This window comes from Bactrocera dorsalis, chromosome 3 (assembly GCF_023373825.1).
Source record: "Bactrocera dorsalis isolate Fly_Bdor chromosome 3, ASM2337382v1, whole genome shotgun sequence".
Classification (NCBI taxonomy): Eukaryota; Metazoa; Arthropoda; class Insecta; order Diptera; family Tephritidae; genus Bactrocera; species Bactrocera dorsalis.
The window spans coordinates 46,377,853-46,396,758 of record NC_064305.1 but is presented as its reverse complement, the minus strand read 5'-3'; the positions used below and the strand labels follow the sequence as shown (position 1 = coordinate 46,396,758).

The window sequence follows — 18,906 nt, the reverse complement described above, 5'->3', positions numbered from 1 at the left end:
AAATTGAAATCCGGTCGACCGTCCGGGCGTGTAAGCTGTAACTTGAGTAAACACTAACACATCTTGCTCTGTACACATTTCTTGGCAAAAGTTATGGCGGAGTTCGTAAGTGGGGGTAATCGGATCACTGCCATGCCCACAAAACGCCTGCTTAAGAGGCTTAAAAAAATCGTTTTTTTTTGAGGACTTTTTTGAGAGGGAAAGAAATAATTTAGTAAAGCGAAATTTCTATCGTATATTGTTATATATTTAAACATAACTCACAAATTCTATCAGAAACAAAAAACTCAAAAAGATTCATATTTTTTATAATTTATCTTCTATTTAAACTAAAAAACTTCAAAAAAAAATTTTAAATTTTACAAATTTCTTAAAAATTGGAAAAAGGGGGTTTTGGCCAAAAAAAATTTACTTTATCTTGGTTTTTATTATCTTTTGCATTAAATTATCTTCTATTTAAAATAAAAAAACTAAGAAAAGGCAAGTTTGAACTAAAAATATGTTCAATGTTTGCCCCAATTTCATACGACGTTTAGTATTTTATCCTGCCCACCAATTAAGAAAAATCGTAAAAATGCCAAAAGGTATAGCATGACCTGATGCGACGAATAAAACTAGAACTACGCGCTTTCAGCGCCAACTAGCGAAAATACAGCAAGACTTTTTGACAACCCAAAAACCCAGAATCTGTAATTCTTAATTTTTCTAAATTTATTTCATCAAAATCGGACAAGTGGTTCGCGAGTTATGTTAAACTGCGTTTTTGCCAAAATGTTACAACTAAGCGGAAAACATCAAGATAAGGAAAAAATTTAAAAGGTCATAAAAAAAATTTGACACATACGAACGCCAAACCCTTTGAGGGTTATACTGAGCTAGTACCATCACCCTGACTTGGAATTTCTCACCCCCAGACAATAATCCCAAAAATGTTCCACAGTGCAATATAAAACAAATAAATTTACCTATTTACTTATTTTTTCCATAAAAAATTTCACTTTGAACAAAATATTAAAATTTCATTGAAGTGTAATGTATTAGTATGACAACAACGAAATTGTGTTAATTGTTTGTAATCTTTTTGTTGTAGGGTATGTAATTTTTTTCTTGACGATATTGTTTTTTTTGTTTTCCTTATTTGCTATCATCAATTTACATTTATAATATATTTATGGATGGCGTCTTTGTGCTTTACAATTAAATTGAATTTATAAGATAAATTTTTGAACCATTATTATTGTTGGGTCACCGATTGCGAACCACTGCATACTTCGATATGTTCTTATATATTTGTTGCAATTTCTATTTCTTCTTACTTGCATAATATTCTAGATTAAGCATTGGAAATCATTCACCTCAATGCAGTTAATAATTGTATTTGCATTTTGTTTGCTTGCGTTTGCTTTGTACAATTTTGCTAGCGCTATGTTTCGCTCACGCGATTACACGTATATATGTTTGTTTGTGCACATTAGTTAGTTCTATTTACCGTGCGATTCTGTACTGTGATAGTCTCAAGTCTCTAAATTTGAGATTTTAAGTTAGAGACAATTTTTGAGGCTTGAGACGATTTTGCTATTCTGTAAGTGACGGTCACAAAATCTATTACATTTCATTATTCAGATATGTGTTTACACTTGCATTAAAATAAATATGTCGATAACAAATATTAAATTTTCTATAACATAGTCAAAAAACATAATTACCAATAAAAATAAAAATATATGTTGACTTTGTTTCACAATATTTACGAAATTACTGTAAAATTTATTTAGTTTTAACCTTTTCGTGTTTGAGTTGCTTACAAAATTAAAAAAAAAAACGACTATCGATTAATATCTATGATGATCTCTATTCAGTATAATCAAAATGGCAAGAGTTCTTTTTAGTTTTGTGATCTGCTAGCTAGTTGAGGCAATATTTTGAGACTAACGCTAGAGACTGCTTAGTGAATAGTAACTAGTCACAAATTGAGACTAGAGACTGGTTACAGAATCCCGCTATTAGTATGTACTAAGCTTAATATGTAAGCAGCATATTGCAATTCTGCATTCCCATTTTAAATTTCTCGTTTAATAACTAAATTATATATGACGAAGCAATAGCGTTACGTAGGTAGTTAGTTTTAAGAACTGTTAGAAGTACATAATATATATATGTATTAGGGTGTTTTTTTTTTTTGAACTATTAATTTTTTTCAGTCCCGTCACGAAATTTCCTTGGAAATACCCTAAAAAAATTCCCTGAAAATTTTAGTCCTTAATATTAACATTAAGAACTGGACCAAGGCCTGTAAAATTTTTCCATAGAAAATACACTACAATCGTAAGTTTTTATCTTTATATTCCTACAGATCAGAGGTATTTTATGGCATTGCTTTGACTTTAGACGCATATTCCTCAGAATTGTTCACTCTACAAAAGTGCCCAGTGCAACAAAGTCGTAACTCACACCGGCGAGGTAGTACGCGGCTCTAAACCCGATTTTTCCAAGAATTTTACATTTTTTTGTATATATCTCCTAAATGACAGGAGGTATAGAAAAAATGTACATGACAAATTTGTAGGAAATTTTATTTGCTATAAAAAAGGTGCGAGGTCAAAATCGCTATCATTAACACTTCTCGAACTATTCGTCTTTTTAAGTAAGGCTTTATAGAATTTTTATAGATGGTATGTATTAAAAAATCTATGAAAATTGCATACAACAATTCGTAATTTATTGCTTTAGCTGATGTCTAAATTTCTTTAATTCTCCTTTTATAGGTTAATATTACTCGGTTTGTAGTGAAGTGTTGTTAAAGAGATGGTGAGACTTGTGAAGACGTTTGGGTATAACGATATATACTTATATGTATATGCGCTATTTGGTACAATCAATACACAATACATACATAAATATACAACAACTAAGGAAGGGCTAAGTTCGATTATATCAATTGCGTCTTGATTTTTGTACGGGAAAGTAAGAGAATCCAGTGGTATTTAAATTGTGCAATTTGAGAAGTAGGCGTGGCTGTAATCCGATATTTTTCTGCGACACGAGTAAGGAAGGGCTGAGTTCGGGTGCAGAATTTCGAGTCATGGAAGTTCAAGCGTATATTATATAAAACGGGGTTTTCAATAAGAGCGCTACAAAAGTTTTTTGAAATAAAACAAAAACGGGTTGGGATATCAATGAAAATTAATATTTTTTTTTTATTCCTATGGAGTGCATTTGTACGTACTCCATGAGTCACCATTGCATCCCGAAAAAAAATAAATGGAATCGCTACCAAATTTCGGTCGAGCAGATTCTGAGATATCTGATTTTACTCAAAAGTCAACAAGTGCCCATTGCATCTGCAATCCTCTGTGCCAAATTGCAGTTCTATATCTTATTTTAATGCAAAGTTACTTTTTAGGTTTTCATTTAAGTAGGGAGCCTGCTCTGCATGCTTCAAAAAATCGAATTTTGTTTTTTTTCTTGCTTAAATCTCTTTAAAAATAGTCTAAGAATATGTCCCCAAGGTTATAGATGGGAATTCGAAATATTTTTGAAGCTGGAAGGGAAATAGTGACCGAGCGTTTAGCAGATATATTAGCGCTTGGGCAGAAAGCGAAAACTTTGACGCGCGATTTCTCGGTTTTTCATTTTTATGATTTTTCTTAATTGGTGGGCAGGATAAAATACTAAACGTCGTATGAAATTGGGGCAAATTTTTTATTATCTTTTGCATTAAATTATCTTCTATTTAAAATAAAAAAAAACTAAGAAAAGTCAAGTTTGAACATATTTTTAAACAACATAAAGTAAAATTTTTTTGGTCAAAACCACAAAATTCTCAAATTGCACAATTTAAATACCACTGGATTCTCTTACTTTCCCGTACAAAAATCAAGACGCAATTGATATAATCGAACTTAGCCCTTCCTTAGTTGTTGTATATTTATGTATTGTGTATTGATTGTACCAAATAGCGCATATACATATAAGTATATATCGTTATACCCAAACGTCTTCACAAGTCTCACCATCTCTTTAACAACACTTCACTACAAACCGAGTAATATTAACCTATAAAAGGAGAATTAAAGAAATTTAGACATCAGCTAAAGCAATAAATTACGAATTGTTGTATGCAATTTTCATAGATTTTTTAATACATACCATCTATAAAAATTCTATAAAGCCTTACTTAAAAAGACGAATAGTTCGAGAAGTGTTAATGATAGCGATTTTGACCTCGCACCTTTTTTATAGCAAATAAAATTTCCTACAAATTTGTCATGTACATTTTTTCTATACCTCCTGTCATTTAGGAGATATATACAAAAAAATGTAAAATTCTTGGAAAAATCGGGTTTAGAGCCGCGTACTACCTCGCCGGTGTGAGTTACGACTTTGTTGCACTGGGCACTTTTGTAGAGTGAACAATTCTGAGGAATATGCGTCTAAAGTCAAAGCAATGCCATAAAATACCTCTGATCTGTAGGAATATAAAGATAAAAACTTACGATTGTAGTGTATTTTCTATGGAAAAATTTTACAGGCCTTGGTCCAGTTCTTAATGTTAATATTAAGGACTAAAATTTTCAGGGAATTTTTTTAGGGTATTTCCAAGGAAATTTCGTGACGGGACTGAAAAAAATTAATAGTTCAAAAAAAAAACACCCTAATACATATATATATTATGTACTTCTAACAGTTCTTAAAACTAACTACCTACGTAACGCTATTGCTTCGTCATATATAATTTAGTTATTAAACGAGAAATTTAAAATGGGAATGCAGAATTGCAATATGCTGCTTACATATTAAGCTTAGTACATACTAATAGCGGGATTCTGTAACCAGTCTCTAGTCTCAATTTGTGACTAGTTACTATTCACTAAGCAGTCTCTAGCGTTAGTCTCAAAATATTGCCTCAACTAGATAGCAGATCACAAAACTGAAAAGAACTCTTGCCATTTTGATTATACTGAATAGAGATCATCATAGATATTAATCGATAGTCGTTTTTTTTTTAATTTTGTAAGCAACTCAAACACGAAAAGGTTAAAACTAAATAAATTTTACAGTAATTTCGTAAATATTGTGAAACGAAGTCAACATATATTTTTATTTTTATTGGTAATTATGTTTTTTGACTATGTTATAGAAAATTTAATATTTGTTATCGACATATTTATTTTAATGCAAGTGTAAACACATATCTGAATAGTGAAATGTAATAGATTTTGTGACCGTCACTTACAGAATAGCAAAATCGTCTCAAGCCTCAAAAATTGTCTCTAACTTAAAATCTCAAATTTAGAGACTTGAGACTATCACAGTACAGAATCGCACGGTAAATAGGACTAACTAATGTGCACAAACAAACATATATACGTGTAATCGCGTGAGCGAAACATAGCGCTAGCAAAATTGTACAAAGCAAACGCAAGCAAACAAAATGCAAATACAATTATTAACTGCATTGAGGTGAATGATTTCCAATGCTTAATCTAGAATATTATGCAAGTAAGAAGAAATAGAAATTGCAACAAATATATAAGAACATATCGAAGTATGCAGTGGTTCGCAATCGGTGACCCAACAATAATAATGGTTCAAAAATTTATCTTATAAATTCAATTTAATTGTAAAGCACAAAGACGCCATCCATAAATATATTATAAATGTAAATTGATGATAGCAAATAAGGAAAACAAAAAAAACAATATCGTCAAGAAAAAAATTACATACCCTACAACAAAAAGATTACAAACAATTAACACAATTTCGTTGTTGTCATACTAATACATTACACTTCAATGAAATTTTAATATTTTGTTCAAAGTGAAATTTTTTATGGAAAAAATAAGTAAATAGGTAAATTTATTTGTTTTAAATTGCACTGTGGAACATTTTTGGGATTATTGTCTGGGGGTGAGAAATTCCAAGTCAGGGTGATGGTACTAGCTCAGTATAGTAAAACCCTCAAAGGGTTTGGCGTTCGTATGTGTCAATTTTTTTTTATGACCTTTTAAATTTTTTCCTTATCTTGATGTTTTTCCGCTTAGTTGTAACATTTTGGCAAAAACGTAGTTTAACATAACTCGCGAACCACTTGTCTGATTTTTATGAAACAAATTTAGAAAAATTAAGAATTACAGTTTCTGGGTTTTTGGGTTGTCAAAAAGTCTTGCGGTATTTTCGCTAGTTGGCGCTGAAAGCGCGTAGTTCTAGTTTTATTCGTCGCATCGGGTCATGCTATACCTTTTGGACGTGTTTGATTGATTGTCGTTTCTTTTAAGTCGTTCGTGAGTTATGGAGCAAAATAAAGAGAAAAAACGGCATATTTTACAGTACTACTACGATAAAGGCAAAAATGCATCTCAAGCCGCCAATAAAATTTGTGCAGTTTATGGACCCAAAACAGTTTCCATTTCCACCGCACAACGATGGTTTCAACGTTTTCGTTCTGGTGTAGAGGTATAGCATGACCCGACATCAACATTCGCACATCTACATTCGATTTTAAACTGCGCCGCGTCAACACTATCTTTGACCCCGATCGACAGCGATCCAACACATTGGACATAAATTTAATAACACCACATTATGTAATATTGCACAAAACATTTGTATAAATAAAGGATAATTATTATATTGTACTCTTCCTGAATACTCTGTTTTTTTTTCATTTTACTTGATCATGCGAATGTGAATGCAAATCGAAACGTCTAAATACAGTGGTTTGTATTCCCCGATAAAGTGGGTCAACATTTAACTATGGTTCTTCGAGCCTCACGGAAAGGCACTATGCGAAACACAAGATTAATTAAATATGTATACATTAGGCCGGGTCGATTTGTGGGGAGGCAAAAAAATCGCCCATTGCTCTATGAAAATCATATTCTAGGGATCCAAATAAGAAACTTTGCCGAAGGAACCATACCTCTGAAACGAATTCTGATGTCCCCCAATTTTAGTCGAACTTTTGGGTAGAGGCAAATTTTGAAATAGAATTGAAATTACCATTTCATTCTTATTACCTCTGAAAGTGAGGAGAACTAAAGCAATAACCACTATGGTATTTCAAAAAAAAATAATAAGTGAAGTGACCATTCCAAATCAAAAAGTTTACAATGAATCCACCATCCTCTACACCGCAAGATGAAGCAACTACATCAACAACTATCGAAAACCCAATGAGTCATATACCCAAGCATGATGTTACTGTTTTTGGTGTGTCTACTGATTTGACTGATCTTAATTTACCCATCTGGATATCTTGAGATATTATTTTTACTTAAGCGAACGTGCTAAAACAGAACAAAAAAAGTTTTCCCATAAAGCATTCACTATTCAAGTACAAGATAAGTTGATTGAAATTTGGGAAAAACTTGGTATGGAAATAATGCTAAAAAAAAGTGTATGTAATAAATTGAATAAATTGCTTGACAAGTATCAAGAGCAAATCAAGAGAAGAAACAACACCCAACAATTTACAGAGTATGTAAAATCTCTGGAAACAATTTTTTACATTGGAACATGTAAATGCGATTTGAAGGCAACTCCATGTGCATGCGGCTGGGTTCCCGAACGCCTCAAAGAGTTCATGCACGATAAACATGATCAGAGAAGACTAACAATGAATGCATTTATGATGGAAACTGAAGAGCAAGGAGAAACGTCTATGTCATCAATGCCAACATACCAAGATCCCGATGATTCAACATACGTACCGCCACCGGTTCAAGAAGATATGGATAGAAGAACAAGTTCACAATACACAGAGAGATACGATTGTTTTAACTTTGCCTTGGCATGTGACAGATTTGGTGTGCCTGACAGAGTAGCATCAGCATTGGGAACCGCTCTTTTGCAAGATTTTAAAATTAAAGATAAGCATGGGAAACCTCTCATCATGGATAAATCTAAAGTTCGCAGAGAAAAAGAGAAATGCGGACAAGAAGTGCTTCGCAAACGGTTAGATGATACCAATTGGTTAGCGTTTGCATTCGATGGCAGAAAAGATGATACTTTAACGATAGATAAAATTGATGAGAAGTATCATACTAGGATGGTAAAAGAACCTCATCTTGTTATTTTGAGAGAAAATTCTGAATTGATTGGTTACGTAAGACTGGAACATGAAACCGCTGAATACAAAACAACCAAATTAAATGGTTTTTTCAACGATAAAAATATATCACTGGATACATTAATTGGAATATGCACTGACGGTGAGCCAACAAACACTGGCCCACACGGTGGAACTATACGACGATTCGAATTGCTGTTAAAAAGACCATTGCATTGGTAGGCATTTGTTTGAAGCTTTGGATAAATCAACTAGCACTGGACCAAGATCGGCAACCGGAAAACTGAGCCGTCAAATCGAAACTTGTGAAACTCTTCCGGTAAGTTATTGCTATCACTCATTTATTATAATTGTCAACCATGTTTAATTATTTTATTATTATATATTTTTAGGTGGTGGACGGCTTCCAGAAAATTGAGTTGCAAAATATGCCCCCTGCTCCAGAAAAAAAAGAACCGATTCGAAGTACTTATACGACATGGCCCATGCAATTTCTAGCGGCGTGGTTCCGGTGGATCTGGCTAACATCAAACCAGGGACATTCACGGTGGCTCATCAAGGCCGCTAGATTATTGCGATTATATGTGACAACGGAAAATCCACGTGCAAATTTAAGAATTCTGGTTGAATTTATAATTAAATGTTATGTGCCAATGTACTTAAATATCAAGTATTACAGCTCTGTCGTGTACGGCAGTGCATTATTTTTCAAGTTCATTGGTTGGTCACGATTTCTAGAACCTCGTTTACGCAAAATTGTCAATCAAGTAATTAAAGATAATTCATATTATGCGCATTCGGAAAATATCTTGTTATCAATGTTGTTTGATGATAGGAAAGAAAAGCGAGACTGTGTCATCAAGAAAATTCTACGCTATCCAACCGATGTTGACGAGCCAATGGAACTTAGAGTTTATAAAAAACCAGATATAAACTCTAATTACACAAGTTATACGGAAATGATCAATTTGAATGATATAAATATCGTATTTGAACCACCACTCACGCGAAGCATTCCGTACGATACATTGAAAGAATATTTAAATCAAGATGATCCACCGTTTAATGATCCAAAAATTCCATCACACATACAAGGAACGGAACGACATGTTCAATTCCTAGCTAGCGTTTCCAAACGGGTTATACCGGAAAATGTAGAGGCTGTTATGGCGACGACATTAGAGAGCCGTGCGAAATTGTCCAGACTTGAAAGTAAAAAAGACTTCAAACAATAATTTTTTTTAGTTTCTTTTCTATAACTCACTTAAATTAATTTTTTCGTTTACATATGTTCTGACTAAATACATTTCTTAAGAGAAAAAATAGATATTATTAGAAATAAATAAATAAAAATAAAGAAAAAACATAGCCATTTAGCTGAATTTTTCATGTAAAGGCCAAAAATGGTGATTTTTTGAAATGATTGTATGGGGAACCCCCCAGGGGAGTTCCAGGGGGTGTGCCACTGGCATGGGTGGATCGGCCGTCCAAAGTTAGTGGGGGTCGGTCATACATTTGGACTCGATTGGAGCACTCTAAATGGGTCAAAGTGGGATTTTTCAAAATTTGCCCCTACCCAAAAGTTTGACCCAAATTGGGGGACATCAAAATTCGTTTTAGAGGTATGGTTCCTTCGGCAAAGTTTCTTATTTTGGTCCCTAGAATACGATTTTCATAGAGCAATGAGCGATTTTTAAATCGACCCGCCCTACTGTACATACTAACAATTCGTTCATACTTAGGCACAAAGCGAATTGATATCTTCAACGAGCTCTCTATTGCACAAATACATATACATATATACATCAAATATTTAAATATATAAAAAATGCGGTTTAATAGTCATTAACAATTCAAAATAAAATATAAATAAAAATAATATTGCAATAACATTGCAAATAAATAAAAAGCGATATTAATTAAAAATACGCTTTTTACTGATATAATCTAAAAACAAAAAAAAACTCTTTAAAAGAGTATTCAATTTATTATACTTTATCGCTTCTATTAGAATACCATAAATCAGTTTACAGTGAGGAAATCTTTAACAGTATTTTAATATACATAACATACATATATAACAAAAACAAACAGTCAAAAGGCAAGTTCAGGCATCCACCTCGAGGTGCCCGCATGTGATACAGAAACATTCTATGGAGGGTATGAAGAATAGCCGTCCTTCCGGGACATGTTTACAGCCGTTTACATCAACCATTCAGAACTATCAAAAGCACAAAAATTGTATCACGATTCAAGACAAAAGGTCAAGCAGGCGTCATAGTAAAACAGTTCGCTCTTAATGACGATAATTTCAATTTGGCTTGGGAAGCTCTAAAAGCGAGGTATGAAAACGAAAGAATACTGGTCGATAAGCAAGTAACGACACTAATGAACTTGCCAAAAATTAAGAAAGAAACAAGTGTAGAATTCATCAAACTAGAATTCACTGTTTCAAATTGTTTGTCGATTTTATCCACTCTAAATATTCCCACAGACAATTGGGACCCTATTCTGGTAAACATATGTTTCGCAGTATTACCCGAAAATACGTTACTTTTGTGAAAGCTATCGTCCTCATAGAGAAGAAGATGCCCAACGTGGCAACAAATGAAAGATTTTCTTACCACCCAATATGAAATTGCGGAAAGGGTAGAAGAAAAAATAATTAAAACTGAGAACATTAAACACGATCAAAATAGAAACTTCAATAGACCCCAAGCTAGAAGCAACAAAAATTTAAACAAAAGCCTTCACAAAACGCACTCGTTCATATTCGAACAGAAAAAAACTCACTTTATGCGAACTATGCAAAAGAGGGCATCAACTTATATAATATCTAGCGAGAAGTTTAAAAACTTAAAGATTAATGAACGAAATAATTTTTTCAGGTCAAAAAGACTTTGCGCAAATTGTATGTTACATGCGCATACATATAAAAATTGCAAAAGCAAATTTAATTGCATATATTGTCACAAAAGACACATTTCAATGCTTTACTTGTATTACAGCAGGTATACCATCTCACTCCAAAGAGGCGCTTACACAAAAAGAAACACAAGTGTAATTGCAAAAGCAAACCCCGAAGTTCACAATTCTAAAAATTGTCAAAAGACACCATGTTGCTCAAAGGCACAAAAAATTCAAACCCTGCACAGCGCATCACAAAGTGGACTAGTTATAGAACCAGTGACCACCATACCAACTCAAGTTGATGACAAGCACCTTAATTCACAATAGAGGAAATTGCATAAGTTAAGGAAACTAACAAACAAAACTATAAACAAGAAAAAACGTTAACTTCGGTTGCACCGAAGCTAAATACCCCCACACACAGGTGCATTTCTGTTAGTAACTATGTGTTCAGTTTGTATGGAAGCTATATGTTATAGTAATCCGTTCTGAACAAGTTATTTAGAGATTACATTGTTGCCTTAAAAAATAATCTATACCAAATTTCGTGAATATATCATATCAAATGTGAAAGTTGTCCATACAAGAACTTGATTCCGATCGTTCAGTTTGTTTGGCAGCTATAAGCTATAGTTAACCGATCTGAACAATTTCTTCGGAGATTACATTGTTGCTTTAGAAAATAATATATACCAAATTTCGTGAATAAATCTTGTCAAATGTGAAAATTTTCCATACAAGCATTTGATTCCGATTGTTCAGTTTGTATGGCAGCTATATGTTATAGTGGTCCGATATCGGCCATTCCCACAAATGAGCAGCTTCTTGAAGAGAAAATGACGTTTGCAAAATTTCAAAACGATATCTTAAAAACTGAGGGACTAGCTCGTATATATACAGACAGACAGACGGACAGACAGACGGACATGGCTAAATCGATTCAGCTCGACATACTGATCATTTATATATATAGTTTGTAGGGTCTCCGACGATTCCTTCTGGGTGTTACAAACTTCGTGACAAACTTAATATACCCTGTTCAGGGTATAAAAAGATCGGTATTGTGACCGCCACAACTACACGATCAAATAATTGTACGTCGTACGACAAATTGGTATAAAAAACAAAGTCAGAGCTACCTCTGACAGTCTCTAAATTAAAAGCACCTAAAAATTTTCGGCCTCGCAGGAAAAAACCATTCTGAACAAATCCTAGAGCAGTGGCAGGCTACTAAACGCCAAATTAGTGCATATGCTCTTAAACATAAAATATAACAAAAATGTCTCAAAAAGTAAAAAAAAATCAACACTTTTCATACAATATTGCCCTACAGAGCCTAAATTTTCAAATAAATAAAATTGCAAAAGCAAGTTAAGGGATCACCATGCTACCAATGCGATACAATGACGCACCTACACTTACAAATTGCTAAGGTCGCTCTTATTGCATCTATCCAAGCGCTCTTCATATGTGTGGGCTATAGGAATCAGCTATACAAAGTATCAAATTAATTATGAAGAATTCTCCACTGTACGAATCGAAGCCGTTCTCCATTCACGATCACTCTCTCGCAAGATCCCTCTGATTTTATAGTCCTAACACCAGGGCTATGTTGGAACCAGCGTAAACACCACCAACAATGTCAGCTTAGAAATCCAACGCAGGATAACTCTTGCCAAAAGGTGCTACTTCGGAGTGAGTCAATTGCCTATTGAGAAGCAAAGTCCTCTCTCGACGAACAAAAACCAAACTCTAAAAGTCACTCATAATACCCGTCCTGCTGTATGGTGCAGAGGCTTGGACGATGACAACATCTGATGAGTCGACGTTGCGAGTTTTCGAGAGAAAAGTTCTGCGAAAGATTTATGGTCCTTTGCGCGTTGGCCACGGCGAATATCGCATTCGATGGAACGATGAGCTGTACGAGATATACGATGACATTGACATAGTTCAGCGAATTAAAAGACAGCGGCTACGCTGGCTAGGTCATGTTGTCCGAATGGACGAAAACACTCCAGCTCTGAAAGTATTCGACGCTGTACCCGCCGGGGGAAGCAGAGGAAGAGGAAGACCTCCACTCCGTTGGAAGGACCAAGTGGAGAAGGACCTGGCTTCGCTTGGAATATCCAATTGGCGCCACGTAGCGAAGAGAAGAAACGACTGGCGCACTGTTGTTGACTCGGCTATAATCGCGTAAGCGGTGTCTACGCCAATTAAGAAGAAGAACACCAGGGCTAAGGAGTACCCATTCTGGCCACATCTGAGCCAGGCGTAGAGTTACATCCCTCATAAGCCGATAACACAGAAAAGGCAACTAATAAACAGCTAGTTTACCAATCCGATGGTAAAGAAATTTTAAATAAAACCACAAATAACAAACCGATAAAAGAAACAACCGCAAATATAATAACTAGTAGTTACAAACTCATAAATCCGCAAAAATATGGTTTCTTATTGTATGCACGTTAAAGCAAATATGATACATACCAAATGCTATGTTTAAAACAAAACCCGTTTTCAACATTTATAGCATGTGTTCTGCGCCCTCGGCTACTCTACCAGCAATACGAGGAAATGCATGCAAAAGCATAAAAACGTAATACTAGGCAAAATATTCTCCTAGGGGGGCCAGGATGTTTAAATGAGTTAAGCATCCACCCACTCTACCCGAGAAAAACTGGTCCATCCTAGTAAGATACTGCTAACATACCACAGTCGATGACATCATAACACATACATTACCACACAACACAACACAACTCACCACATTTCCACATCAACCCACAAAACATAAAGGATGGTCCGCTGAGAAGTTTCAACACATTCATCATATACAGTTCGCACATCTACATTCGATTTTATACAGCGCCGCGTCAACACTATCTTTGACCCCGATCGACAGCGATCTGTCCACGCCGATTTACAGCGATCCAACAGATTGGTCATTAATTCAATAGCACCACATTATGTAATATCGCACAAAACATTTGTATAAATAAAGGATAATTATTATATTGTACTCTTCCTGAATACACTGTTTTTTTTCATTTTAATTGATCATGCGAGTGTGAGTGCAAATCGAAACGTCTGAATACAGTGGTTTGTACTCCCCGATAAATTGGCTCAACATTTAAGAGAACGATCTTCGTATTTTATTTGACATAAAAGGAAAAGAAAATCATACGTAGCAAAATTTCAAAGTAGCAGGTAGAGTTGCCATGCTTAATAAAATTGTAATTAACTCCGAAATGAGTGGCGGTACTCCCCTCCTAGTTGGGATCCGCGGCGGTTTCAAACGGTTGATAGAAATGGTGACTGATTTATCGTTAATGATGACAGTGAAGAATTTTTGATAGCGATGAATAACCTTGTAAGGCCCTTTGTAAGGTTATAATGATGGTCGTACCGACAAATCGCAGATGAAAATCTGGTCGCACGTTTTTAAATCTGTGTTCACAAATGACTTCAGAGTGGTTTGCCAAGACGGGTTGAGCGGACGTAGGTCGCGCATTATTTGTCGCAACTGAGCAACAACTATAGTCTCACTAACGGGTACAGGACAGTCCATGAAGAATTCGGATGGCAAGCGTAGCGTGGTTCCAAAAACTAACTCGGCCGGTGATGCTCCAATATCCGGTTTGAAAGAGCAGCGAAGTCCGAAAAGTACTATCGGTAAGAAATTTGTCCAATGTTCCTTGTCGGGACCAAGTATGGGTGACTTGAGGGTTCGGTGCCAACGTTCGGCGATCCCGTTAGTTTGTGGATGGTAAGGTGTAGTTCGTAGATGTTGGACACCGATACATTGAAGTAAATGTTGAAAAAAATTACATTCAATCTGGCGCCCTAAGTCTGAAGATATGTCGCTGATTAATGCTTCAGCTACTGTTGGTGTGCTGCTGTAAGGAATCGGGAAAACATCTGGCCACCGGGTGAAATGGTCGATTATTGTTAAACAGTAGCAAACATTGGCGGAATGATGAGATCGGCCGAAATATCACACTACACTATTTTTCTGCTTGATGGAAGAGCATACGAAGTTAGTTTTAATGAATGATTTATTTGCCCATTAATATAGGATCGGAGCTCTTCGTCTGTCGCTTGATCAGTGGCAAAGTTGTCGTAGTTGATTGATGGTCCGAAGCGTTTTCTAGTCTTTGATGAAATGCGAATGTGAGACGTTTGTGGTCTGTGTAAACGTGGCATTTTCGTCCTCCAAGCATAAAACGATAATGTTGGATCGCGAGATCCATAGCTGTGAGCTCCCTGTTGTAAGTACTGTATCGTTGTTCTGCTTTTGTAGACTTTCGCTGGAAGAAACCCAGGGATTGGAGCGTGTTGTTAACTACTTGGTGCTTCACCGGCTGCATAGTCGGATGCATCAATCTACAATAAAAGCCGCGCGTTGAAAGTGCGATATGCTATCAGCGTACATATAGCTAGATCTCCTTACAGGCTTCGTAATGCTTTACATTTGCTTTGGTCCATACGAGAGGTGAGTGATCATTGCGCTTATTACTCGGAGTAATGTTAAATAATGGTGCTTGATGCTGAAGAGGGTTTTTCAAAAAAGGTCCATAGAAATTTACCATGGCGAGGAAACGTTTTAGATCTTTCGCAGTAGTTGGAAGTTTAAGATCTGTGATATTCTTGACAAGATTTGGTAATGGTTGTATGCCGTCTGGAGTGAATTCGAGTTTCGGTTCTCCAAGTATCGAATTGAAATACGTTTTGAAGGTCTTTACGCTGTTCCACCGTCGAGGTAGAACCTTTTCAGATGTCATATAGGTAGTACTATCTACACCGCAAAGGACTTCATTGATGACCCTTTGAGATAGTTCATAGATTATGTGAGTGAACTCATACAGTCCGAAATGGGTTGTAATGGCTGTTTTGCATACATTTTCTTCATGTATACGGATTTGGAGAATAGCTTTCTGTAGGTCGATTTTTGAAAAAATAGTTTTTCCTGAAAATATGTGCGTGAAATCGTGGAAAAACGGAATTGGGTACCTATCCGGTACAGCGACAGCACTCAAGGAACGGTAATCACCACACGGTCTTCAAGAACCATCTGCTTTGCTACTAAACGGCCGACATATGTATGTATGCAATGAAAAATTACTAACAGCCTCGGAAGAGAAACCCCCTTTTGATAACATTTTGAAATGCAATGGAAGGGACAAAGACTGAGGCGAGTAGGTCCTTGTGCCATCTAAAGAAGCGCAAATTCGGTGTGGGATTCGTAGTGTATCGATAAGTATGGAAAGTGGCGCCGTCTTGTTAAAACCGAATGTCACCGAGATTACGAGCTTCAATTTCAGTTATCAAATAGTCGGTTATCACGGCGCGATAAAGGTCGATATTGACGGTTACGTTCTCGATGGCATCATTTTTGAAAAAACATGGACCAATGATTCCGCTCACAAAACACACCAAACTGTTGCTTTTATTCAGGATGATATTGCAGCTCTTGAATTTTTTAATCAGAATGGGCCTCATCGCTGAACAAAAATTAACTCGAAAGCTTCTCGGAACTTTTCAAGAGCCTATAGAGCGAGGCGATGTCGCTTGGGAAGGTCGAGCGGTCTTAGTTCCTCTTTACATTAAATATTCTTCTACTATATACATATGCAAATAGAAATATACATATATGAAGCCGATTACTTAATTGCAAAACTTAAATAAAACTTTTTATGTCGAGTGGTTAATTTAAAACTTTTATTTATTTCGTTTCTCAAATTGGTTATAGGAATTGGTTAAGTTTCGCGAGTCGTTGAAACACGTGTGTGCTTAGCAAGTGCAAAACAAGAAAGATATCTGTATGCATTACAGACAAAGCGGGCGCTGACACGAAGGACAGTGGAAACGTCAGTAATGAAGGAAATTCGTCAGGGCTGCATTTTGGTAATGTGGTTGCCACCACATATATATAAATATATATAGTAGAAGAATACAGATTGTAAAAAGGGACTGACGCCGCTCGACCTTCCCAAGCGATATATATATTTATATTCTTTACAGAATATGAATTTTCATAATAAAGTTAATAAAGTAGGCATAAGCCTTTTCATAATTAAATTCTGAACAATAGTGAACAAATATAACATGACCAAAAAAAGCTATTTAAAGAAGTACCTATACCTGGGTCACGCGTTATATTAGGATGTCTCGTCCCTCAGTCATAGACTTCGCTTCAGTCCGACTTCGCTGCCAGGTCTTTGCAAATCTGTGGGCATTATATTTAAAACAAGGTTTAGTGTCTGATTTGGCGGTATATTTACTCTATCTGCTCTCTGTACAGCGTAGAAGTGGTCTTTGTTCGTCGAGAGAGAACTTTACTTCTCAATTACCTGCTCAGTTCGAAGTTGTTGCCAAGAGTAATTCTGCGTTGGTTTTTTTGTTTGTGGTGTTTACGCTGGTTCCAAGATAGACGAAATTATCTACGACTTCAATGCTATGACTGTCAATAGTGTCGTAGGAGTCTAGTCTCGTGTGCGTCGACTTAGTCTAAGAGCCAGTGAAAAGCGACCAGTATTTATTTGACCACATCTAGGCTTTTGTCTAGTGAGGCCCCTACACTTATTGTACATGACATGGGGACTCACTAAGCCCAACGTGACGGACGCGGCGCGCTCCCAGGTAAGACAGGTACCGTTTTTTTGTGAAATTTAAATGTATGTATTTGACCTCGTCTGCCGTTTTGCAATTTTACAATATATTATTATTATTATCGAAAAACAACAATGGCAGACCATTATCGCGCCTCTAACATTGCAGCAGACGGTTTTGAAAGTGCTGAAAAAAATAAAATTTTAAAAGTATTTGACCAGATCTGCCATTAATATATTTTATTCATTAGGGTCTTATAAACCTATTTTAATCACGGCAGACGATTTTATTGAGTACTCACTTCAGCAGACAGCATAATCTTTATTACTATCCGGTCAGGTATATGCATAGACTGTTTGTAGCTATCCTTCATATTTCCCCTAAAGATTATTATTTCACTCACTCTAGGCTATAGTACTCTCTTGTAAACTTACTAGCATTCGAATCGTTCAGATTTTAGACTTGAGAGGGCCAAGTTGTATTCTCATCTCAACGGTTTTTGTCAGATGTTTTCAGTACAGTGTGAACCTAAATAGAGTGCCTTGTGTTTTGTGAATTTCTAAAGTTATTTATCAAATCTTTTAAAGTTTATTATTCATTTAATTTGTCTGAAATGTCGAGTGAAGAAGAAAAACTAAAGTGTGTTTTTTGTGACACTGTAAAGGGTGAAAATTACAGCTTTTCTCACCAGAGACATTATCAAACTGTAAAAAGATTTTGAGGTTACGGAAACTTCATAAATTAAAATATCATAATATTATTTTACCGGACGAACCTTATGATTCTGCGTACCATAGTACTTGTTATAAATCATTCACTGCATTAAAAAGGCAGTTTTTCTTGACAGACGTTAAAGAAAAGGTTCCACCACAGCCCAGTGAGATTTCATCTGCAATTGAGCAACCTTCTACGTCAGCTGATAGTTTAATTGAGGATGTGATTGCACATAGTTCCTTAGCAGAAGATGTGAACCTTCCGCAGACCGAAGGAATGGACGCTGAAGCTCATCAGCCGCTGGAGGAAGAGCCATCTGTAGTCCCAACAACATTATCAACCGTTCAAACTTCGGACAATGTTGCTTCCGCAAACATCGATGTATGTTTTTTTTTGTAATAAAAAAAAACAGTTTCAGTCCAAAATTGAACCTTTACGAATTTCTGAGAGAAATCAATTTGAAAAAAGTGTTCTCTTAAATTTAAAGCCTGATACTGAAGTTTAAAATGAAGTTTTGAATAAACTACAAAGTGTTCTTTCCTCAGAAGTACATTATCACGATGTTTGTCGACAAAATTTTAGCAATCCAAAGAGATCACTGG

The 18,906-nt window shown here is 35.5% G+C and overlaps 1 protein-coding gene across 11 annotated transcripts in view; it reads right to left on the bottom strand.

Annotated features, from left to right (window-relative positions):
* The window catches only part of LOC105233792 (oxysterol-binding protein-related protein 1), a 386,119-nt gene that overhangs the window by 318,887 nt on the left and 48,326 nt on the right, over positions 1–18,906 (bottom strand). The gene's annotated exons all lie outside the window — the stretch shown is intronic.